General features: G+C 40.6%; 1 protein-coding gene and 1 long non-coding RNA gene across 4 annotated transcripts in view; one reads left to right on the top strand and one right to left on the bottom strand.

Moving 5' to 3' along the window:
• Positions 1-19,258, top strand: part of LOC132378306 (uncharacterized) — a 38,005-nt gene extending 18,747 nt beyond the window's left edge. Inside the window, exons 2-4 of one of the 2 annotated variants that reach the window (XR_009506960.1) lie at positions 8,170-8,233; positions 11,117-11,250; positions 18,163-19,258. This is a non-coding gene — a long non-coding RNA (uncharacterized LOC132378306). The remainder of the gene's footprint in view (positions 1-8,169; positions 8,234-11,116; positions 11,251-18,162) is intronic. The other variant, XR_009506961.1, reaches the window with a different exon arrangement.
• LOC132378305 (apoptosis regulator Bcl-2-like) overlaps positions 1-25,683 on the bottom strand; it is a 157,679-nt gene that overhangs the window by 18,642 nt on the left and 113,354 nt on the right. The gene's annotated exons all lie outside the window — the stretch shown is intronic.

Consider the following 25,683-nt stretch of genomic DNA (forward strand, 5'->3'; position numbering starts at 1 on the left):
TTTGTAGAGATCTGCTTTGACTTTGACATGAAAGAGTCTTTCTCTGGTTATGTGTCAAAAAAAAAGCCAAATTAAATCCACTGTGACTCAATGTTGTAAAACGATAAACCATGAAAACTTACGGGGGGAGGGGGTGATTACTTTTTAATAGGCATTGTACACTGTGACCACTGTATTAGATACAGGAGGCAATAACATGGTCACTTGAGTGTCGAGTACATATTTAGGAGATGCCTAAACAGCCCCCTGACAGTATGTTAGATTACGAATCACTGCTGAATTGGTCAGCATTTTGCTAACTTGCAAATTAGTGAAGTTGCTATACTAATCTCAATATCCAACTAATTCCAACCTGATCACACTTTTATTTGACCCACCAATAAAATGTGACCAACCCATAATTAATGCCAAAATGACTTCTTAGTTGCTTCTTAGCTTTAGAAATTGAAACAAAACTAGGAACAGACACTAAGTATAGCTAAGCAGCATTCCATGTCTACAGATCATTCAGAACAGGATCAAGGATCAATTTTATCCATTTACCCGTATTAGGAATCTGCTGTGGTGTGTGTTGGTGCGACATTCAACAAACAGTAACATGATAAAGAAATACATAAAATATCAAGTTAAAATATGACATGAATAAAATGTTTATAAATAGCAGCTAAATAAACAGAATTATAAAAAGTGTTTACAGTACAGTGCCGTGACCGGGGTAATAGATAGAGAGGGTTAGGAGTGGGGCTAGATTGAATGGTTGATCAGATTAACTGCCTGGGGGAAGAAAATTTTAAAATGAAGTCTAGTTTTTGTTTTAAAAGCCCAATAGCATTTCCAGAAGGAAGCTTTTGGATAAGGCAGTTTGCCAGGTGGGTAATGCCACAATGGAGATATTTGTTAAAATGGAGATATTCGTTAAAATGCATTAATACTGCATACATTTAATTCATAATGATGCATGATTGTGTCTGTCTATTCCAGTGAAGATAAGCAAAGCAAAAAGAGAACTCTGAAAAGTCCTTCCAAGCCTCCGGAATAAGTTAAACTTGGAACATCAAGAGGGATTTGAGGCAAAGTGCAGATACAAAGATGGGTGGAGGGGTAGGCAGTGCTGAGGATGCAATGCAATTACAACAGGACTTGGACAAATTGGAAGAATGGGCAGAGAATTGGCAGATGGGAAATGTATGATAATGCATTTGGTAAAAGGAACAATATAGTGTGGACTATTATCTATATGAAGAGAAGGTTCAAACATTAGAGGTGCAGAGGGACTTAGAAGTCCTCGTGAAAGACTCCCAGGTTAATTTATAGGTCGTGCCTGTGGTGAAGAAGTCAAATTCAATGTCAGCATTTATTTCAAGGGGAATGGAATATAAAAGCAAAGAGATATGCCGAGCCTTTATAAGATACTAGTCAGGCCACACTTAAAGTACTGTCAACAATTTTGGGTCTCATATCTCACAAAGGATGTGTTGTCACTGGAGAGGGTCCAGAGGAGATTCATGAGAACAATTCTGGGAATGAAGGCGTTAATGTATGAGCAGAGTTTGGCACCTTTGGGCCTGTACTCACTAGAATTTAGAAGAATTCGGGGGAATCTAATTGAAACCTACCAAATGTTGAAAGGACTGGATAGGGTGGATGTGGAGAGGATGCTTCCTATGGTGGAGGTATCCAGAACTAGAGGGCACAGCCTCAAAATTGAGGGGCGACCCTTTAAAAACAGAGGTAGGGAGGATTTTGTTTATTGGAGAGTAGTAAATCTGTGGAATGCTCTGCCACAGACTGCGGTGGAGGTCATGTCTGTACGTATATTTAATGCGGAAGTTGATAATTTCCTGATCAGTCAGGGCATCAAAGGATGTGGCGAGAAGGCTGGTGTATGGGGTTGAGTGGGATCTGGGATCAGCCATGATGGAATGGCGGAGCAGACTCGATGGGCTGAATGGCCTAATTCTGCTCCTATGTCTTATGGTCTGTCTAAGCTTGGAAGAACTCAGAGAAAGAAAACTTTATGACCAGCAGAGGGCAGTATGGTTTCATAATAACAACATGCAGGTCAAATTATAAATTTAGTATTTATTTCATGATACAAATTATATCAAAACCTTTCAGCAAGTTTCCTGTTATCTTTGCCCTTAATCATTAGGATTTAACAAAAACTGGAGAGAAAACAATGATCTAACAAAATTAAACTATTTATTAATACTAAGTGCAAGCACAAAGGTGAAGGACGCGCACCAGTCCCAACAAGGCTAAACATTAATCAGGTTGTGCTAAATGTACATTTCAAGGATGAGAAGCAAGATTGAGCCAGGCAAGAATCCACAGTTCCAAGGTCTTGCTGAAATACACAGTAATGCTGGCCGAGGACAACACCAGGAGGATGGCCACCAACTGAAATGTCAATAATTTTACTACACTTAAAGGCAAATTAATTGATTATGAAGCTATCTGCAAGTCCTGTAGGAGTGAAAAGCACCATTTAACTGCGGGTTTCAACATTCAACCAACTACATCTTTAAAGTTAAATTACCAACAATCAAGGGTTTACCATTCAAATCACTGAGTCAAAAATCAATTCCATCCCTGAACCAATTGCATTTTAACAAACTATTTCCATGCTTGCGGTGGTCAAGACAGGTCCTAACCACCCTCCCCCATGCTGTATAGCCTCAAAACACATTGCACAATGTCAACAGATCAATGTCAATGATTACGATAAGACAAAATCACTTATAATTTTTCCTCACCTCTTGTCTCATACTTCATGCCAAAAGTTTGTTCCCCCAGGTAGCTAACCTGATCAACCATTCTAGCTAACTCCATCCCAACCCCCTCTTGTCCCCTCAAAACTGTTCAGACTCTTGATCAGATCTCTTGTATGACAGGTAGACACAATCTAACTCATTATGATCTTGCACTTTATTGATCAGCTGCACTGTACTTTTTCAGTAGCCTTTATACTTTATACTGCTTTGTTAATTGTCTGACCTTATTGTATGCATACTGTTTTGGACAGATTAAATCATTATGCATTGTTATGTTAATGCACTGTGTAATGATCTGATCTGTATGAACAGTATGAAAGTCAAGCTTTTCACTATACTAAGCCAATACCAACAATCGCCTTGACTTCTGTCCGGTAAATTACCCTCTCACTCTGATACACCATCCCTGCCCAGTCTCTTGTCTCAGCACCAAAGTCCACATGTCACTGCCTTTCTTTGAACAATATTTCTACATGTTTCCCGTAAAACTGTTTAGTTCCAGTCCCATTAAACTGTTCCACCCCATCACTGTGTAACTTCATATTGCAATAGATAATGCAGTTGGGCATCCTTCCAACAATGACCCTCAACTTGAAGCCAGCAGGTCCACTTTAAAAATACAAGAAAAACTTTCAGACTGAAAGCAGTTTTCTTACAGTAGTAGAATCAAAGAGCACTACAGCACAGAAGCAGATCCTTCAGCCCATCTGGTCTGTGCTATACTATTGTTCAGCATTGACCTGCAGCAGGACAATAGCCTTCCATCCTCCTCCCATCCATGGATCTATATAAAATTCCCTTAAATGTTTAAATCAAACCTGCATCCAGCAATTCTGCTGGCAGCTCGTTCAACACTCACTCCACCTTCTGAGTGAAGAAGATCCCCATCGTGTTCCCCTTAAATGTTTTACTTTTGCCCTTAACTAGTCTCAGCCAACCTCAAAGAGAAAAGCTTGCTTGCATTTACTGTATCTACACCCTCCATTTGGATGGCAGGGTGGAGATACGTCACTACCAAAGGAGGTGTAAGGCACTCCTTCCCTCTACTAGGCTGCAGGTCACCCTTGGGCAAGGTGTAGCACCTGTTTAGCCCCTGATCAGGGTCATGTGAAGCCATGGGAGCAGGTGGTTGATGGTCATATGAGCAGCTGGTACATATCACAAGTCCTGGTTATGCAACCACAGACACCAGGCAGACAATCTCTGAAGAGTATTGATAATGACTGGGGTCGCCCATCTTGCAAAAACACTGTCCAGAAGAAGGCAATGGCAAACCATTTCTGTAGAAAAGTTGGTCAAGAACAATCATGGTCATGGGACCATGATCAACCATGTCATACAACATATCACATAATGATGATGATGTATCATTTTGTATCCTTTATTCATTACTACTGTGATTTTTTTTTGCTTCAGTACAGTGACAGATTTGCTCTGCAACAGATCTCAGTATCCGGCTTATTACCACTGACATAGATCATGAAATGTGTTGTTTTGTAGCAGAAGTACAGTGCAAGACTTTTAAAAAATATTAAAAGTCGCAAAGATAAATAAATATATAAATAGTGTGAGAGAGGAATAGTGAGGTACTGTCCAAGGGTTCATGGACCCACAAATTAATCAGTTTGATAAGATCTGTCATTGTTCAACTTAGGAGGCTGCGGGATAACCTTATAGGTTTGTCAACAGCAGTGACCACATTTACATGGAGCGCTGCCACAGGAAAGCACTATCCATATCAAGGGCCCCCACCATCCAGGCCATGCCCTCTTCTCACTGCTACCTTTGGGGAGAAAGTACAGAAGCCTTAGATCCCACACCACCAGGTTCAGGAACAGTTATTACCCTTGAACTATTAGGCTCTAAACTGCCATGGATAATTTCAAACACCACAGCTCTGAATTAATTCTACAACCTAGAGACCCACTTCAAAAGACTCTTTACAATTCATGAGCTTAGAACTACTTTAATTTACGCAGATTGTCTTATATTACATATTGCTCTTCGTTTATGTATAGTTTTTCGTAAAATTCTATTGTATGTTTCCCTGTAAATGCTTCAAGAAAATGAATCTCAAGGTGATAAAGGTAACATAAATGTACTTTGATAATAAATTTACTTTGAACTTTGAGCTTATAAAATTAAGGAAGCCATAGATGGTATAATTCATTGGGCAGAGGCATTTTAAGAGGGTGCAGATTTCAGGAGAGGGGGGATATTTTAAAGGAGATCTCAGGGGTTTGATTCTTGGCGGTTGTTTGTAGAATTTCAGGTAGTGACAAGGAGTACAGGAGTGAGATAGATCAGCTCATTGTGTGGTGGTGCAACAACAACCTAGCCCTCAACATCAGTAAGAACAAGGAGCTGACTGTGAACTTCAGAAATGGGAATTCAAAGGAACACACACGAGTTAAGGATGCCCCCATCACCCTGAACATCCCCTCTTCTGGCTGCTACTATCAAGGAGGTGGTACTGAAGATACACTTAACATTTTAGGAACGGCTGCTTCCCCCCCACGATCAGATTTCTGAACAGACAAACAACAAATCAGTAGCTGGTAACTCCAATCTATTAGAAAGGGAAATGTGGTTGTGGAGGGTTTAATCCTCCACAGGTTCCTGGACCAAGAGCTGGGAAAAGGTAGTGGAGACTGCACTACAGAGCATTCCCTGAGCAGGACGATGCAGGAGCAACTGCAGTCGGAAGCAAGAACCCTAGTGTATTACCAGGAACACTCCTAACATTGGTGCTGGAGTCAGGTTGGAAAAATCCACCCCAGTGGTTTATTTTACCTCATTAAACAATCTAAATAGTAGTTCTTTAATTCTCTTCCACGTATTCACCACCCCCCCCCCCCCCCCGCCACTCCCCGGAAGTTTTCATGCTTTATTGTTTTACAACATTGAATCAGTGGATTTAATTTGGCTTTTTTTTTTGACACTGATCACCAGAAAAACTCTTTCATGTCAAAGTCAGAACAGATCTCTACAAAGTGTTCTAATTTAATTACAAATATAAAACACAAAATAATTGGTTGCATATGTATTCACTCCTTTAATAAGACACACCAGATCATCACTGGTGCAGCCAATTGGTTTTAGAAGTCACATGATTAGTTAAATGGGGATCTGTTTTTGAAGACAAGGTATTTCAATTGACTGTAGTAAAAATACACTTGTATCTGGAAGGTACAACTGTTGGTGAGTCAGTACCCTGGCAAAAAATACACCATGAAGAAAAAAGAACACACCAAGCAACTCTGTGAAAACGTTAATTGAAAAGCACAAGATAAAAAGAAAATTTACAAATCACTAACTGTAATCCAAGGGATATTCAATCATCAAGAAATGGAAAGAATATTGGCACAACTGTAAATCTGCCTAAAGCAGGCTGTCCTCAAAAACTGAGTGACCGTTCAAGAAGGGTACTAGTGAAGGAGGCCACCGAGAAACCTACAGCAACTCTGGGGGAGTTATAAGCTTCGGTGGCTGAGATGGAGAGACTGCACATACAACAATTGTTGCCCAGGAGCTTCACCAGTCATAGTTTTATGGGAGAGTGGCCAAGAGGAAGCCACCATTGAAAAAAAACTCACATGACTTCTCGGCTAGGTTTTGCAAGAAGGAATGTGGGAGACGCTGAAGTCTCCTGCATTCAGAAGTTTCTATGGTCCGATGAAACCAAAATTGAGCTTTTTGGGCATCAGACTAAACACTATGTTTGGCATAGATCCTGCTGATCTGCACCTGGACCACAGCCATCCACGTACCCATCCAAATTTTTCATGTTAAAATTGAACCTGCTTCCACCACCTCCGCTGGCAACTTGTTCCACACTCACATCACTCTGAGTGAAGAAGTTCCCCTTAAACATTCTACCTTTCACCCTTAACCCGTGACCTCTACTTGCATTTACCTGATCTATACCCCTCATAATTTTGTATACCTCTATCAGATCTCCTTTCATTCTCCAGGTAATAAAGTCCTAACCTATTCGAGCTTTCCCTGTGGGGTTCAACGTGTGGATTGATTGATTTATTTATTTATCAATCTATCTGTCTATCAAGATACAGTGCAAAATAGGCCCTTCCAGTCCTTCAAGTTGCACAGTCCAAACAATCCCCCAATTTAACCCTAACCTAATCATGGGACAATTCACAATGACCAATTAACTAACCAACTGGTGTGTCTTTGGACCGTGGGAGGACACCAGAGCGCCCGGAGGAAACCCATGAGGTCACAGAGAGAACGTACAAACTCCTTACAGACAGCGGCGGGAATTGAACCCAGGTCGTTGGTTCCGTAAAGCGTTGTGCTAACCACTATGTTACCGTGCCACCCTAATCTAGGTGGAAAGTGGGGTAAATGACTGGACGAGAAATTTCTCCAAGGTTTATGGGTCTGGTAGACATTACAGAGAAAGGAGGGAAGGGCTTTTGATGGATTTGTGAGCAAGCAAATGCTTGGAAAAGAAGCACAACAGACCAGAAACCTGTAATGATGAGCAAGCGTAGCAGTGACGTGAACGGCTTTTGGTGTAAGTTAATATACATAAAATGCTCAAGTTTACAGAGGGAGGCTAGAGAGCAGGAGAATAGCTGAATCTAGAATGACCAAAAGCTCAGCCCAAGGTCTCTTCAGCAGATGGTGCTGAGACAGTGACAGAGATCTGCGGGAGGAACACCAGGGGAACTGAGAAAAGATAATGTGGCTACTCTCCCTTTTCCTCTCCACTGCAACTAGGAAACAGCATGCCAATATTCACTGGCCACAGCAAATATTTTGTTTTAATCCACCCAATGCACAAAATGCAGAGTAGAGAAGCGTAATGTTCCAACTTTACAGAAAGCCAATAGTGAGGGGGAGGGGGTTGGTGGGGAGAGAGGGTGAGTGGCGAATGTCACTGCGAGGGTCAGAGTCCCCTGCCATTCACGTTCATCTTTACAACTGAATGAAATGACGATGATAAAAATAAACAGGCAGCAGTTGATGAGTATTGCAGGAGGTTTCATTCAGCAGCTGGGCGTTTGGTTGTATTATTAGCTCACCATCAGCAATGTAGACAAAAAAGGAAGCGAGAGCTTCCTGATGAATTAAGTGCTGAACAGCTGGTCAGGAAGTGACTTTATTCCCACAGCTATCTCTGTTGGTTTAACAGGATATCCTTACTGCACAAGCTGAATGAAGCAGAGCGAGGGTTCCATTTAATGAACGGGATTGCCCTACTGCTTTTCAAAAAAAAAGTGTACACATAATGTATTAACTGGGCAATGCCGCATTTCTGGATCCATACACTGCTCCCAAACCTTTAGAGAAACGGGTCTGCTGTCAAATTGGATTAACATGGAAAGAGAGAATTAAAGGTGATGTGTGACATTTTGTATTTCTAAAACAGCAAGCCAGGTACCGAGAGGATATCAAATTGATCTCAAGTTCATCAACAGCTTATTAGATTGAAGGTAAATTAAGTCGCTGTGTCCTCATTTACAAGTAAATGTGTGAAAGGTGTACAATTCATTACATGCAAGGCAAATATCAATTGTCTACATTTTAAATGCTATCATAATGTGCCATGTCGTACAATGTGGGTGATCATGGTCTTTACTGTGATTGTTCTGGTCAAATTTTTTCTACAGAAGTGGTTTGCCATTGCCTTCTTCTGTGCAGTGTCTTTACAAGACGGGTGACCCCAATCATTATCAATACTCTTCAGAGATTGTCTGCCTGGCGTCAGTGGTCACATAACCAGGACTACTTGTGATATGCACTAGCTGCTCATACAACTATCCACCACCTGCTCCCACAGGTGCACGTGACCCTGATCGATGGGAGGGGGAGGGGGGTGGTAGAGGAGCAGGTGCTACTCCTAGCCCAAGGGTGACCTGCAGGCTAGTGGAGGGAGGGGGCGCCTTACCCCTCGATTGGTAGTGACAAATCTCTACCCAGCCACTTGAATTTAAATGTCCTACAGCTAAAACCTCTGCCAGATCAAATACAGTATTATGACCAGTAGGATAGTCAGAAAGCATACTTTAGTAAGCATCATAAAGTTTAATTAAAATGTATATTTTAAAAAGCAAAATGGAGGAAAATGTAATCCATTATGTATTCTGTCATTCCTTCAATAAAAATATATTTTAAAAATATATATTTGATGAAACAATATGATGCTTGCTAACCAAGTCTTGGTATCGTAAATCCAGTCCATGGAACTGTGATTTGTTTTTCTTCACAAAAACAAATGATCCTGGAAGCCAATGCCCTAATGAGAAGGGAGTTCTTACAGCCAAAGCCATATGGTGTCATGGTTAGCATAATGCTATAAACAGTGCCACCATCACCAATCGAGGCTCAATTCCTGCTGATATGCAAGGAGTCTGTACTTTCTCTCCTGGGTTTCTTCCCACAGTCTAAAGACGTACGGGTTAGAGTGAGTAAGCGTGGACAAGTTCTGTGCTTGCTGGAAATATGGTGACACTTGACGATGCACTAAGCCCAATCCTTGGACTACGTTGGTTGTTGACACCATCTACATATTTTCACTGTATGTTTCAGTATTCTGATGAACATGGCCAGTCTTTAAATCTCACCTCCCAGCAGCAACCTGCCAGTGTGAAAGTGGCCTGAGTGGGTAGGAGGCATCGCCAGCTCACGGCCCTGGCATAAAATGGGCTCTGATTCTGATTCACCGAGAGCACAGTCTTGAGGAAGAACTGAGGGGCCTGGTTGAACCTCTCCGGGGGTATGGTCTTCAGGCTGCTGGATGAAGTGGTGGCAGCTCTGGACAATGAGGTATTGGTGGTGGTGATTACTAACGGTGGTTACCGTTGGAGGCACTGTGTCATCTCTGTGGATAATCATTAGTCAACTGTTAAAGCATTTTTGACCCAAAAGCAATGAAGGACTCTCCAAGGAGTCACATCTGTAATGATAAAAACACAGCATCAAGATAACAACTAATATTCTGTGAGTTTAGACACAAATGTTGGCCAATGCACCAGGGTACACTGCCTGCTCACTCATGGATTTCACTCTGGAATGTCTTGCAACCATATAGGGGGGCAAATGGAGACTTAGTTCATTGTGATAACACAGCTCACTTCTCTTTAATATGTTTACTTTGTTCAGTTCAGTATCTAGTTTTATGTTTTGGCATTGGAGTTGGCTTATTATTGTCATGTGTACCAAGATACAGTGAAATGCTTGTCCTGCATACCATTCATACAAATCAGATCGTAACACAGCGCTTTGAGGTAGAATAAGGTATAACAATAACTGTGTGCAGAATAAAGTGCAAAAGTTACAAAGGAAGTGCAGTGCAGGTAGATGATAAAATGGAATATCATTACAAGGTGGACTGTGAGGTCAAGGGACCACCTAATTGTACAAGAGATCATTCGAGAGTCTGATAACAATGGGATAGAAGCTGCCTTTGAGACTGCTGGTACATGCATTCAGGTTTCTGCATCTTTTGCCTGATGTTAGAGAATAGCAGAGTGGATGCACAAAGTTGATGTTTTCTCATTCTCCAAATGACTTGTAATCACACCAGATTTAAAATTATCTTTTAAAATATAAACTAGTTAACTGTCTGCCCAAATAAGTAGATCAGCTTAACCCATTATTTATAGAAATGGCAGAACAGTGAGTGATTAAACTTCCAGATCAGGATCAGAAAATTGATATTACTGACATAAGATGTGAAATTTGTTGCTTTGCAGAGGCAATATAGTGCAAACTCATCTCAAATTACAATAATGTTTTTGTAGAGATACACCACCAAACAGGTTTTTCTGGCCCTTTGAGCTTCACCACCCAGCAGTCTGCTCATTTAGTCCTAGCCTAATCACAGGACAATTTACAATGACCAATGACCCCACCAACCAATAGATCTTTGGACTGTAGGAGGAAACCGGAGCACCTGGAGGAAACCCACACAGTCACAGGTAGAAACTCCTTACAAGTGGCAGCAGATAAATAGTGCAAGAGAAAGGGGAAACGGGGTAGTGTTCATGGACTCGAGGACTGTTCAGAAATTTGATAGCAGAGGGAAAGAAGGTTCAGTGTGAGTCTTCAGCCTCCTGTGCTTCCTCCCTGATGGTAGTACTGAGAAGAGGGCATGTCCCAGATAGCACATAGCTGCTTTGTAATAATAAAGTGGGAGTAATTTACATAAAATTAGTTAAAATAGAAAAATAGCATATTTATTGCAAAGAGAACTATCTGAAGTATGCGAAGGATATATGTCGGGTAGCATATGGTGGTGAGTATTTAAGTGCCTAAGGGAGTTTTTTTTTTAATCACTATTTCGAAAGGGTAATATTTGTATTTGAACTTTTAAGTCCCCATAGTGAACCCTTAGGAGTGACCTCCTTTCCTGATGAATCCAGGTTGAGATTGGCAGGGCCCAAACTTGAGTACAAGAAGAAAGGGTGTGATGATTTCTTACTACCAGACAAGAGTAAACCCATAAGAGGTAGGTGCATCATTAAGCTATTTGGCCCATCCAGTTTGCACAGCATTCGATCATGCTGATTTATTATCTTTCTCCACCCAGTTCTCCTGCCACCTCCCCATAACCTTTGACACCCTTACAACCTCCATTTCAACAAAACCCAATGACTTGACCTCCAAAGCCATCTGTGGCAATGAATTACACAGATTCACCACCGTCTAAAGAGATTTCTCCTCATCTCTGTTCTAAATGGACATTTCACTATTCTGAAGCTGTCCCCTCTGGTTCTAGACTCTTCCACTACAGCAAGCATCCTCTCCACAGCCATTCTATCTAGGGCTTTCAATATTCAATATATTTCGATAATGTCCCCCCTCATTCTTCTAAACTCCAATGAGTTCAGGTTCAGAGCCATCAAATGCTCCTTAAATGTTAATCCTTTCACTACCCGAATCACATTCCTGAACCTCCTCTGTAACCTCTCCAATGCTAGCACTACTTTTCTTAGATACAGGATCTAAAACTGCTCTCAATATTCTCACCAATGCTTTATAAACCTCTGTATTATATCCTAGCTCCTACATCCTAGTCCTCTTGAAGTGAATGCTAAGATTACATTTGTCTTTCTTACCACCAAATTAACCTGCAAGTTAACCTTAAGGGAATCCTGCTCAAGTATTCCCAAATCCCTTTGCACCTCTGTCCTATGAATTTTCTCCGTTTATAAAATTGTCTACGCCTTTATTCTTTCTACAAAAATGCATGACCATACACTTCCCTGCAATATATTCCATCAGCCACTTTTTTGCCCATTCTCCCAATCTGTCTAAATCATATAACCATATAACAATTACAGCACGGAAACAGGCCATCTCAGCCCTTCTAGTCCATGCTGAACGCTTACTCTCACCTAGTCCCACTGGCCTGCACTCAGCCCATAACCCTCCATTCCTTTCCTGTCCATATACCTGTACGAACCTGCATCTACCACTTCTACTGGAAGCTCGTTTCACACAGCTACCACTCTCTGAGTAAAGAAATCCCCCCTCGTGTTACTCTTAAACTTTTGCCCCCTAACTCTCAACTTATGTCCTCTTGTTTGAATCTCCCCTACTCTCAATGGAAAAAGCCTATCCACGTCAACACTATCTATCCCCCTCATAATTTTAAATACCTCTATCAAGTCCTCCCTCAACCTACTACACTCCAAAGAATAAAGACATAACTTGTTCAACCTTTCCCTGTAACTTAGGTGCTGAAACCCAGGTAACATTCTAGTAAATCTTCTCTGTACTCTCTCTATCTTGTTGACATCTTTCCTATAATTCAGAGACCAGAACTGTACACAATACTCCAAATTCGGCCTTACCAATGCCTTGTACAATTTTAACATTACATCCCAACTCCTATACTCAATGCTCTGATTTATAAAGGCCAGCATACCAAAAGTTTTCTTCACCACCCTATCCACATGAGAATCCACCTTCAGGGAACTATGCACCATTATTCCTAGATCACTCTGTTCTACTGCATTCTTCAATGCCTTACCATTTACCGTGTATGTCCTATTTGGATTATTCCTACCAAAATGTAGCACCTCACACTTATCAGCATTAAACTCCATCTGTCATCGTTCAGCCCACTCTTCTAACTGGCCTAAATCTCTCTGCAAGCTTTGAAAACCTACTTCATTATCCACCACTACTCTCTGGCATCTCCCATCCAGCCACTGTTGAATCCATTGTACTACTTCAATATTAATACCTAACGTTCCTAACTAACCTTCCATGCGGAACATTGTCAAAGGCCTTACTGAAGTCCATTTTAGAAACATCCTCTGCTTTACTTTCGTCAACTTTCCTCATAACCTCTTCAAAAAATTCAGTAAGATTTATCAAACATAACCTTCCACGCACAAATCCATGCTGACTGTTCCTAATCAGACCCTGTCTATCCAGATAATTATTTATACCATCTCTAAGAATACTTCCCATTAATTTACCCACCACTGACGTCGAACTGACAGGCCTATAATTGCTAGATTTACTCTTAGAACCCTTTTTAAACAATGGAACCACATGAGCAATATGCCAATCCTCTTACACCATCCCCGTTTCTAATGACATCTGGAATATTTCTGTCTGACCCCTGCTATTTCTACACTAACTTCCCTCAAGGTCTTAGGGAATACCCTGTCAGGACCCGGAGATTTATCCACTTTTATATTCCTTAAAAGCACCAGTACTTCCTCCTCTTTAATCTCATAGTTTCCATAATTTCCCTACTAGTTTCCCTTACCTTACACAATTCAATATCCTTCACCTTAGTGAATACCGAAGAAAAGAAATTGTTCAAAATCTCCCCCATCTCTTTCGGCTCCACACATAGCTGTCCACTCCGATTCTCTAAGGGACCAATTTTATCCCTTTTTGCTATTAATATAACTGTAGAAATCCATTGGATTTATTTTCACCTTACTTGCCAAAGCAACCTTGTATCTTCTTTTAGCTTTTCTAATTTCTTTAAGATTTTTCTTACATTCTTTATATTCCTCGAGCACCTCAGTTACTCCATGCTGCCTATATTTATTGTAGATATCTCTCTTTTTCCTAATCAAGTTTCCAATATCCTTTGAAAACCATGGCTCTCTCAAACTTTTATCCTTTCCTTTCAACCTAATAGGAACATAAAGATTCTGTACCCTCAAAATTTCATCTTTAAATGACCTCCATTTCTCTATTACATCCTTCCCATAAAACAAATTGTCCCAATCCACTCCTTCTAAATCCTTTCGCATCTCCTCAAAGTTAGCCTTTCTCTAGTCAAAAATCTTAACCCTGGGTCCAGTCCTATCCTTCTCTATAATTATATTGAAACTAATGGCATTGTGATCACTGGACCCGAACTGCTCCCCAACACATACCTCTGTTACCTGACCTATTTCATTCCCTAACAGAAGGTCCAATACTGCCCCTTCTCTAGTCTGTACCTCTATGTATTGCTGCAAAAAAACACATTTTACAACCTCCAAACCATCCATCCCTTTTACAGTATGGGCTTCCCAGTCTATGTGTGGAAAATTAAAATCTCCCACAATCACAACCCTGTGCTTACTACAAATATCTGCTATCTCCTTGCAAATTTGCTCCTCCAATTCTCGCTCCCCACTAGGTGGTCTGTAATACACCCCTATAAATGTTACTACACCTTTCCCATTCCTCAATTCCACCCGAATAGTCTCCCTAGACGAGCCCTCTAATCTATCCTGCCAGAGCACTGTTGTAATATTATCTCTGACAAGCAACGCGACACTTCCCCCTCTTGTCCCTCCTATTCCATCACACCTGAAGCAATGAAATCTAGGAATATTTAGTTGCCAATCACATCCCTCCTGCAACCATGTTTCACTAATAGCCACAACATCATATTTCCAGGTATCAATCCATGCTCTAAGCTCATCCACCTTTCTTACAATGCTCCTGGTATTAAATTAAATGCATTTAAGAAATTCTCCACCTCTTCCTCTCTGTTTATCTCTAACAGTACAAAGAACTTTACTGTCTTCTTTTTCTTCCTTCTCCCATACATCTGTCCCTACACTCTGGTTCCTCTCCCCCCTCGTATCTAGTTTAAATCCACTGGAGCCTCTCTAGCAAACCTACCTGCAAGAATATTTGTTCCCCTCCAGTTCAGATGTAAACCATCCTGCCGGAACAGGTCCCACCTTCCCTGGAAAACTGCCCAATTATCTGTAAGTCTGAAGCCCCCCCCCCCCCCCCACCTACAGTATGTCTTCAGACATGTGTTGATCTGCACTTCTTCCTTCTGCAGGCACTCTCTACTTCCTCAGCACTACCTGCCCCTCCACCTATCTTCATATCAGCTGCAAATTTGTCATCCAGATCTTTGACATATAATGTGAAAAGAAGTGATCCCAACACCAACCCCTGTGGAACACCATTAGTCACTGGCAGCCAACCAGAATACACCTCCTTTTTCTCACTCTTCGCCTCCTGCCAATTTCTTATCTATGCCCAGTGTCTTTCTTGTAAAACCACGGGCTCTTATCTTGTTAATCAGCCTCATATGTGGCACCTTGTCAATTGTCTTCTAAAAACAAGTAAACAACATTGACTGACTCTCTTCTGTCTACCCTGCCTATTATCTCCTCAACGAATTCCAACAGATTTTTCAGGCAAGATTTCCCCTTAAGGAAACCCCTTCTTTTTGTCTTTTCTGTTCAATTTTTCAGTCTTTGTGTGTGGATTTGCATTGAATCTATTGTACATTTTTGTTCTACTGGGGATGCCTGCAAGAAGATAAATCTCAGGGTAGTATTTGGTGACCTACAAGCACTTTAATAATAAAATTAAGTTTGTAATTTGAACTTTGAGGAAAAGACAGTTGGCGTTTCGGGCCATGACACTTCATCTGTACTATATTACTTAACAAGCAGGGTAACGCACGATCCACTGCATGTCGTCCTGAAGACGGGTCTCGGCCCGAAACGTCAACTACTTATTCATTTCCATTAATACCGCCTGGCCTGCTGAGTCCCTCCAACATTTTGTGCGTGCTGCTTCAATCTAACAATATTCATTTCAGCCAGAAAGCAAACTATTGAGCATTGCAAGACTTTGAATTTACCAACACAGCAGTGTCCTTCAGGGGTCAACAATCTGAATGCTTTTCAAGTGCTTTTACAGGGATTATTACAGTCTCTCCCTTGACAACAAACAGTAAAATTCATGAGAATTGCACCTTGGAAAATGCAATACAACCGGTTCAAGCTTATTCTGCATCAGCTGATGGCCATGGGTTACAAATTATACAGAATTAGCCTACTGAAGGGATTATTTCTCTAAATCAATTATCACATGATGCAGTCACAGACTTCTTGTTTAGGTATATACAAGGCAGTCACACCTAAAAGCATTCAGATTGCCTTTATTTCCCATTCCCTACATGTACTAAGAATAAAACCATTGAGTTGGTGATTTAGGAATTGTGACTGCAACGGTGCGTGCTGGTAATATCGGAACCCAAATACAGAGGGAAAACAAGACTCCAATGTAGAGATGGCAACCAGAGTTCCAACAAAATATCAGTTTCTTGGCCAAGGGACACTGAGCGATGCAACATGCTCAAAGCTAGGATGCCCAATTGGCGCTAATCAGGAGTCTGTTTAAATGATACTGGTAACAATGAATCCCAGAGCCCCTCAAAATAAACTTTAAAAGTTTAAACAAAAAGCACTGGGAGACCAGATTATAAAGGTCAAATTGCTCAAGAAAAATACACATCTCTGAACAATTGACAACTCTCATTAAACAACAATTAACTAGTTCGTGTGCTCTAAAAAAACCTCAAGAGCCCAATGCTGTCTGGCACCCGACACTGGCCTGAAGAGCTCATTACAATGACAAAGTTTGCTTACGGGAATCCTTCAAATTGGATATACTTCCTTTAATGCAAATTTAAACCATTAACTACAATGAAATACAGTAAGGGTGGAAGTGCAATAATAATGATAGAAACTGAAGTTACAAAGTCAAGAACCAAGGCCTTGTAACAGATTTACAGAAAGATTACCACACAAGTCCTGTTGGCAAGTCAATTCCATGCTAGATGTGGTCAAGACAAATTCTGCCAGTCATAATCCTCTGCTTTAACACACAAAACTCTGGGGAAACACAGCAACTTAGGCATGGAGGGACCTAACTCTCTATTCAATCCCTTAGCAATAGAACCCCATATGCTATTTACCTTTCTAACAAAGTGCTATCCTTACATGCAAACTCTGAATAAAAGCTAGCATCCTTCCTTGTTTTTTTTTAAACCATTTTCCCAACCTGTCCTGACACACCAGGCAAGGAGATTTGATTCCAAACAATTGGTTTATTGATCAGTACAGAATGTCTCTCTGGTGCTCCCTGCTCCCTCCCCTCTCCCTTCCCCTTTTCCCAACCATGATTCCCCTCTCCCTACCCCCTTCCCACTCTCAGTCCACAATAGAGACACATATCAGAATCATGTTTATCATTACTTAAATGAAATTTGTTTTTGTTTTTTGCAGCAGCAGTACAGTACAATATATATATAAAATTACAACAGTACTGTGCAAAGTTATAAGGCACCCTAGCCTAAGATTTTTGCACAGCACTGTATGTTAACCCTTTCATTCTGGGATCATCCTTGTGAACCTTCTCCAGTGACATCCCATCCTTCCTTAGATAAGGGACTCAAAACTGCTCAGGTGATATCAGAATCAGAATCAGACTTTAATTGCCAAGTACCTGTACACTTATGAGGAATTTACTTCCGGCAGATGTTGTCTCTCTGCTCATAACAGATGATAAATATAAATGATAATATAGATTATCCATACAAGTAGTGCAATCCAAGTAACATAAGGTGCAGTCAGGCTTTCTAGTGCCTCCAGTTTATCAATTTTCTGCTAAACAGATTCTCAGATACTGAAAACTTAACTACCAAGACAGTACATTTGTACAGGTTTAGTGGTAGACAGGAAGACTCACAGACAAATCTTACATTGATAGTCTACCTTTTAGAAACTACGTGTTTGAGGATGCAGAATTATTACCTTCAATCATATCAGATTCATGTAAAACTAATTCATTATTAATTCATTTATTTTTACTTAAAGATACAATGTGGAATAGACCCTCCAGCCCCAATGAGCCATGTTGCCTAGCAAACCACCTATCTAACCCTAGCGTAATCACAGGACAATTTACAAATGTTAGGGTGTTTTCTAGAGTTATGGAAAATAGCAAATACAGGAGTTACGAACGTCCAACTTACAAACAACTCGTACTTACGAATTGAGGAAGGAGAACGCCGTATGCCATTTTGAGTCGTTGCAGTTGTTGAGTGTGTAACACTGTGTAATTTGGCTTAAATTTTTCTTAGTACGATTCACCCTGACCCCCCACTTTTCCAGTCAGCTGATGGCACAGTGAGATCAGCGCCGGGCTCAAGAACGGAAGTTCCCAAGTTCGATCCAGTGACAGACCGCTCCCGGGTGCACCGGGTTGATGTCGAGCTCACAACTCGACCTCGTAAAAAACACTGCCACCTCCAGTTTCAATTCCCACATGGAATATTGAGGAGGATCAAATACCCAAACCCAGCACAGCCCCCACTTGTCCCATTTAACCTGTCTCAATACGGTGGACTTTAGGACCCAGGGAATTCAGTGCAGTGGTCCTTAGGACCCGGCTGAGCTTGGGACCTGCCGCCCACAGTGTTTCTGTTCCATTGCTGGGAAACAATCATAATTCAAAATAAAGTGGAAATAATAAAGCATTTGGAAAGAGGTGAAATGTCATCAGTCATTGGAAAAGCGTTAGGCTACGGTTGGTCAATGATTGGAACAATTTTAAAGGATAAAGGATAAAGTGAGAATAATGGAGCATATGAAAGGCCCTGCCCCGATGAAAGCTACAATTATTACTAAGCAACGCAGTGGTTTAATTATTGGAATACATACGTGTCTTTTAAGTGTTTTATATGCATAGAAAGATAAAATATATGCTATATATTAAGACAAACGTTTGACTAACTGACACTAAATAATACCGGATGTACTTGTTCCGACTTATGTACAAATCCGACTTAAAGATGGACTCAGGAACAGAACTCGTTCGTAACCCGGGGACTGCCTGTACTAATTTTAACAGCAGCCAGTCTTCAGACCTGAAAATGGATTGCAGATTGAATTTAAAACGCAACTTTGAACAATGGCCACAGAAGCCTGCATATATGCACGAATGGCCCAGGGTCAGTGGAAATTAATGTTCATTTTGGGTGTCTGGAGTGTGGGTGCAAATAAGGACGTGTTTGAAAACTATATGTAATTCAAAAGAAGCATTGTACATATATTGAAACTTTGGAATCGTCCCACTGTTACATTTGATCTTTAGCATATAAAAATGTAATGTAATATTGAGTCCATCAGGGCTTTTCTTCCAAAAGTGTCTCAATATGATGCCAGTTGCTCATTTTTGCTGAATAAAACACTTGTATATCCACTAGCTTCAGTGTCTATTCAGTGAATTTCTTCACGTCACAACACAGTGACCAATTGACCTAGCTACCAGTACGTCTTTGGACCGTGGGAGGAAACTGGAGCATCAGGAGAAACCCACACACACATGGGAAAAACACACAAACTTTGTTATACAGGACACAAGAAGTGAACTCAGAACTATGACATCTCAAGCTTAACTGCTATGCCATCATTGCTTAGAGTATTCATTATATCTTATCACATAGGGTTGAATGGAGCGTTAAATATCTCTCTCTCTCTCTCAATCTCAATTAGGATACTGGACAAACAGAGGATTTTCTTACCAGTCCAGGATTAACCTTGCGTTGTTGCAACTTCTCTCCATTTTAATGGGATAGCACCTCCTGCTCAGATTATTTATTTTTATATTTAAATAGGATCTCCCACCTTCTGCAATGGCACAAGTTTAAAAATACAGCAGGTATTGCAAACTTGACATTGAAAATAAAATCCGTAAAAGGACAGAGTGTTGAATGACATCATCTCACTGAAACAAAACCAGTCTGGTCTCAAAGCAACATCAATTTGCATGGCAGCAACAGTCAAATTAAATTGAACATCCAGCCACGTAAAGGGACAAAAGGCAAAGTGATTGGAGCAAGTTTGAAGGATTATCTTAAAGAAGGAGAGGAAGCCTGGCCAAGTGGTTTGGGCATTAAATTATACACCCGAAGGCTATGTATCTAGAGATAGGCTCTACAGGAATTCAGCACTGAATGTCCAGGCTCAAATAGAGGAGCTTAGCAATCCTAGAGAGTATAGGAATGGGACATGGAGAGGGTTAATAGTTAACAAAAAATTTTCAAACAAGTATTTTGTGTTTTACGTATAATAGTACATTCAACCAGAAAAAAAACAAACAAGAACACATGTTCCTTGTATACTCTTAACAGATCAATTACATTGGGCTCACTGATTTGTCCTAAGAATGAATCCTCCAATGAAACCATCATTATTACCGTTATACTATTGTTTAAGAACAAACAGTTTCAATTATGCAAACAAAACAAAAACTCGGCTTCACATCAGGGATAAAAGGTAACCTTGTGCTAATTAATGGCCTGCAATCTCACAACATAACATCACCAGAAACACATTATTAGGTAGCAGATATTTTCTCATGGACTTTCTAAATGAGTGAACAGCCCACCTTCTCTTTCCCTCTTTTTCCCTTCTCCTCACCTACCCATCACCTTCTTCTTGTGTCCCTTCTTCCCTTTCTCCCTCAATGTTCTCCTCTCCTTTCAGCCTTTTATCTCTTCCACCTATTACTTCTTTCCAACATCTCACTTCAACCTCCCCCCCCGCAATCCGCCCACCCTCCCCCTTCACCTGGTTTCACCTATCACTGCCAGCTTGTACTCCTTCCCCTACCCCCATATTATTCTGGTTTCAGCCCCCTTCCTTTCCAGTCCTGATGAAGGGCTTCACAGCAAAATGTCAACAGTTTCCTCTCCATAGATGCTGCTTGATCTGCTAAGTTCCTCCAGCATTGTTGCACAGAACTTAATTGACATATGACACACTTGCCAACGTCCTTCCTACCTAAAAAAAAAGCCCCACACTGAGTGAGCATTTATCAGTTAGGTTCACACTTGCTGATGTTGCCAAGTTACCAAAACCAGCTGAGAGAATATGTGTAACAAGTGAGCTAGATGCCAGTCAATGTTCCAGAATAACTAGGGTAGAGGTTACTGTAAGAAGAACCATGCTATAGACCACTTAACAATAATTTATAGGGGGCCCTACCCAAATGGGGGCTAAAAGATAACTAGAACAAAATAGAAATCTCAGTCACAAGGACCTTATTTTAAAGAACATAGTTTTTGCTGATAGAAGAGCATTCTTAAACCCATGGAACATAATTAGGGAAAACAATTGAAAATAGTTAAGAAAATCAGCTTTGCATTCCTCTTTTGAAACAGTGTGACAGGTGGACATCTTGATCGGGTCCCTTTAATAACATCTTGTCAACATTTGGTTGTTGAATACTATGGATACTATCAACATTGCAAGCATAGAGAGGAATGTGGCCACCGACAAGGCAAGAACTATCAACTAAAACATGGCAAAGTGACAAAAGAGAAGCTCCGGGGAAAGTGCCCAAAAAAGGAAGTGTTCTATCCATTCAATTAAGTAACTAACTTCAGATTCGGAATCAGGTTTATTATCACTGACACATATTGTGAAATTTGTTGCCTTGCAGCAGCAGTACTATACTCTGCATTAATAAAGTACTGTGTCACAATAAGAAAAATAAAAAAAAGAAGCAGTGCAATAAGAGGGTAAAATAGAGGGGCAGTCTTCATGGACTGTTCTGAAATTTAATGGCAGAGGACAAGAAGCTGTTACTAAAATGCTGAGTGCATGTCTTCAAGCTCCCATGCCTCCTCCCTGATGGTAATAATGAGAAGAGGGCATGTCCAGGTCCTTAATGGCGGATGAGGAATCGCCTTTTGAAGATGTCCTTGATGGTGGGAAGCTAGTGCCCATGATGGAGCTGGCTGAGATTATAACTCTGTCCACTGGCCCCTCCATACAAAACAATGATGCACTGAGTGCAAGGCTACTGTTGTGACACCACTCAACCAGCTGATCTATCCCACTCCTGTATGCCTCCTCATTACCATCTGAGGTTCTGCCAATAACAGTTGGGTTGTCGGCAAATTTATAGATGGCGAGCGAGCTGTGCTCAGCTGCACAGACGTGTGTGCAACTTCTCTTCAACAACCTAATCTTTGAAAGGGTTGCTCAAGTTTAATACTGGAATGCTAGTAAAACAAACTTTAATATTGTTACATAATCAAACAACATTTGTACCAAACAACAGCATAATTTAGATAAAAGGTTAGGTTCTTTTTGAACTAGAGAGGAAAGGGGAATTGAATGTTATACAGAAGCTCAAGAAAGCTTCAAATCCAGTTGATACATGAATTCATCTCCTGTTTGGACTCTTAGTTATGGTTCACAGTATTTATTTACCTGTAAGCCACCTGTAGGGGAATGGGGAAATTAAAGTCAAGGACTTACCAACAATTGATAAAGTAGTTCAGCTAGCTAAATAGCATATCTTCTCTACTTGATCAACCTAAATTAGCTTCCCAGTAGAAATTATATTGACAACAATTATATTGTCTAATTGATTGAAAAGGTTTTCCACTACTACAGGCAATGCCATTAAAAAGACAGCTGAGAATGAGGTGTTCATGTATGATCTTGGGATGATAGGAGTTCCTTTCTTAAATTCAATTTTGATGCTTCAGGATTATTCTCAAATGAACACCAAGGAAGATAAAAGGGTTAAAATAGGCTGTGATACATTCCAAAGTAATTTTCATGAATTCTTCTTCTTCTGATATTGATTTAGATAGTGAATTTTTATAGTGTGGATAATGATGCAACCACTTGTCTTCAACCAGCAACTGCACACAAATATTTGAACACAAAAAAAAACACGAAACAAGAGAGCAGATTGGGGGACCACGTGGTTATGCACTTTTGCTTCATCCACAACAAGCGATTTCACAGAGGCTAACCATTATGATTCCATTGCCCATTCCCATTCTGATATGTCAGTCCATGGCCTTCTCTACTGCCATGATGAGGCCACACTCAGGCTTCAGGAGAAACACTTCATATTCCATCTGGATAGCCTCCAACCCACAGCATAAACATCAATTTCACTTCCAATAATTTCTCCCCCTTTCTATTCCCTATTCTGGTTCCCCTCTCTCTTCTTCTCTTCTCCTCACCTGCTAATTCGCTCCTCCTGATACCCCTCCACCTTCGCTTTCTCATGGTCCTCTCTCATCAGATTCCCTTCCTGTTTCCACTGATCATCTCACAGCTTCTCACTTCATCCTCCCACCTTCTCCCTCACCTGGTTTCACTGACTCCCTTCTAGCTTCCATTCCCCCATCTTCTTATTCTGACTTCTTCTGCATTCCTTTCAGTCCTGATGAAGGGTTTTGGTCCAAAATGTCAACTCCTTACTCTTTTCATAGATTTTGTTTGTTTGTGTGTTAGGTTAGTATCACGCAGAAAGAATAAGTCACCCAGATCCTCAAGCCTGCTCCGTCCATCAATGCAATTTGATCTATTCCAGACCACAAATCCTCTTCCGTGCTAGTTACAGCTTTTCCTTAATTCCACAACCTTTAAAGAAATTATCTACCTCCTCTTTAAGTACTCTAATGGTATACCTTTCACAACCCTCCAGGTCGAAAATCTAACGCACCTCAGTCTTTAATGGCCACCCCTTGTCTTGTAAAAATTTGTTTCTATCTGAAACTCTCCCATTATTGGTACCACCAGGTTCAGGAACAGTTATTACCCTTCAACCAGACTCCTGAACCTCTGTGGATAACTTCACTCACCTCAATACTGAATTGAGTCCACAACCTCTAGACCCACTTTCAAGAACTCTACAACCCATGTTCTCAGTATGTATATATGTATGTATTTATCTATCAATTTATTTATAATTAACTTTTTTTTTGTATTTGCAGTTTATCTTCTTTTGCACATTGGTCTTTGTGTATAGATTTTCATGGATTTTATTGTATTTTGTTGTCCTATGGTGAATGCCTGCAAGAAAATGATATATACATACTTTGATATTAAATTAATTTTGAACTTTCAGTGTAACTTCTCATGCCCTCTCAGAACTTTGACTGCTTCAATAAGGTTACCCCTTCTCCTTCTACTCTTCAATGCAGTTTCTCCAGGTTGCTAGGCAACAGGGAGCTTACTTTAGGCCTTACCTTACAACCATCACAACTAAATTCACTTTGCTAGGTATTAAGGGCTCAAATCCAAGGGTAGCTCGCACACTTGACAAGTGAATTACTGGGAACCTCAAGAGGGTCAGACCATTTAATTTTAAGTGAAGTTGAAATAACCTTAAAAATCAATCTGCAAAAGCAATAACAAACTTTCATGAGGTCCAAAATAATACAGACAAGTGCCTTTCTCTTTTCTGCCTCACAATAAACCTCAGCACGTCAGGCAGCATCTATAAACTGTCGACGCTTCAGGCCGAGACCCATCATCAGGTCTGGTCTGCTGAGTTCTTCCAGCATTTTGTGTGTGCTTTGAAGATTATCTTTAGTTGGCATACGTTCATCATAACATACAGAGAAATGTGTTGTTTATGTGAAATCGAGTCAGCGAGGATTGTGCCGGGCTGCCTGCAAGTGCTGCCATGTTTCTTCCAGCGGTAACACCTCTTGTGTTTATCATTTTGACTGAGCTCTCTTTGGCTTCATCACCATGCAACTGATTTGACACTATTCTGACTCACTCAAGTCTAAAGTTGCAATCAAAGTTCTCGTGTCCTAAGTGACTCATTAAGAGGTGCCGTTGACTTGAAACAAGCAGAAGTTCAGAATCAGAACCAGAAATGGGTTTATTATCACTAGCGGGGGTCATGAAATTCGTTACAAGCATGAGAAAATCTGCAGGTGCTGGAAGTACAAAGCAACACACACAAAATGCAGGAGGAACTTCATGTGCTCGTGAAATTTTGTTATGTAGAACAGTACATTGCAAAACGTAACAATAAAAACTGTAAACTACAGTAACTGTGTGTGAGTATGTATTGATTGTGTGTGTGTGTGTGTGTGTGTGTGTGTGTGTTATGTCCTTCCTGGTGTGGTTTGTTGTTTTATTTTTAATTACTAGATCTCACTGCTGCTGTTGATTACTTAATATCACGTCTCCAAGTTGGCCATTTTATATCATTTGTACATTTCATTTAGTCGCTAGTAGTTAGAAGGAATTTCACGCATATTTGAATCTACCTTTCATGAAAATGCAAATATGTATATGCAAAAATGAAAACATATCTGTGTGTGTGTAGGGAGCTAGTGTTCATGGGTTCAATGTCCATTCAGAAATCCGATGGCAAAGGGGAAGAAGCAGTTCCTCAATCATTCATTTTTAGAGTGCATTTCAGATAATATGATAATCCCACTGTGTTTTGTCAATGTAAGGCAGTATTAACATTGGGGGGTGTTAGGGATTCATTAGACAAATCAGCTGCTTGCTTAAAGATTAAACCATGCAGAGAAGGTAAATGTTATGACTGTGGTGCAGCTGCTACAGCTATAGGCTCACAGGTCCAGTAACTCTTCCAGCCTGGCCTCCAGTGCTGAAAGGATTTTAATTAACGTAAATTGTGGTACTTCCTCTTCTGTTTTACATTTACCAAGACCGTTAATAAAAAGGACAGAGGCAGCTCAGGAAAGCAAGTTTCTGGGTTATTTTTTCTTCATGGTCAAGAGAAAGAAGTGCTAATCTTTGGGTCCCTCACAAAATGCCTCAGACAGGCACCAGGGAGAGGAGGGACAGGAGGCAGTGCA

The sequence above is a fragment of the Hypanus sabinus genome, chromosome 20, assembly GCF_030144855.1.
Source record: "Hypanus sabinus isolate sHypSab1 chromosome 20, sHypSab1.hap1, whole genome shotgun sequence".
NCBI classification, from domain to species: domain Eukaryota; kingdom Metazoa; phylum Chordata; class Chondrichthyes; order Myliobatiformes; family Dasyatidae; genus Hypanus; species Hypanus sabinus.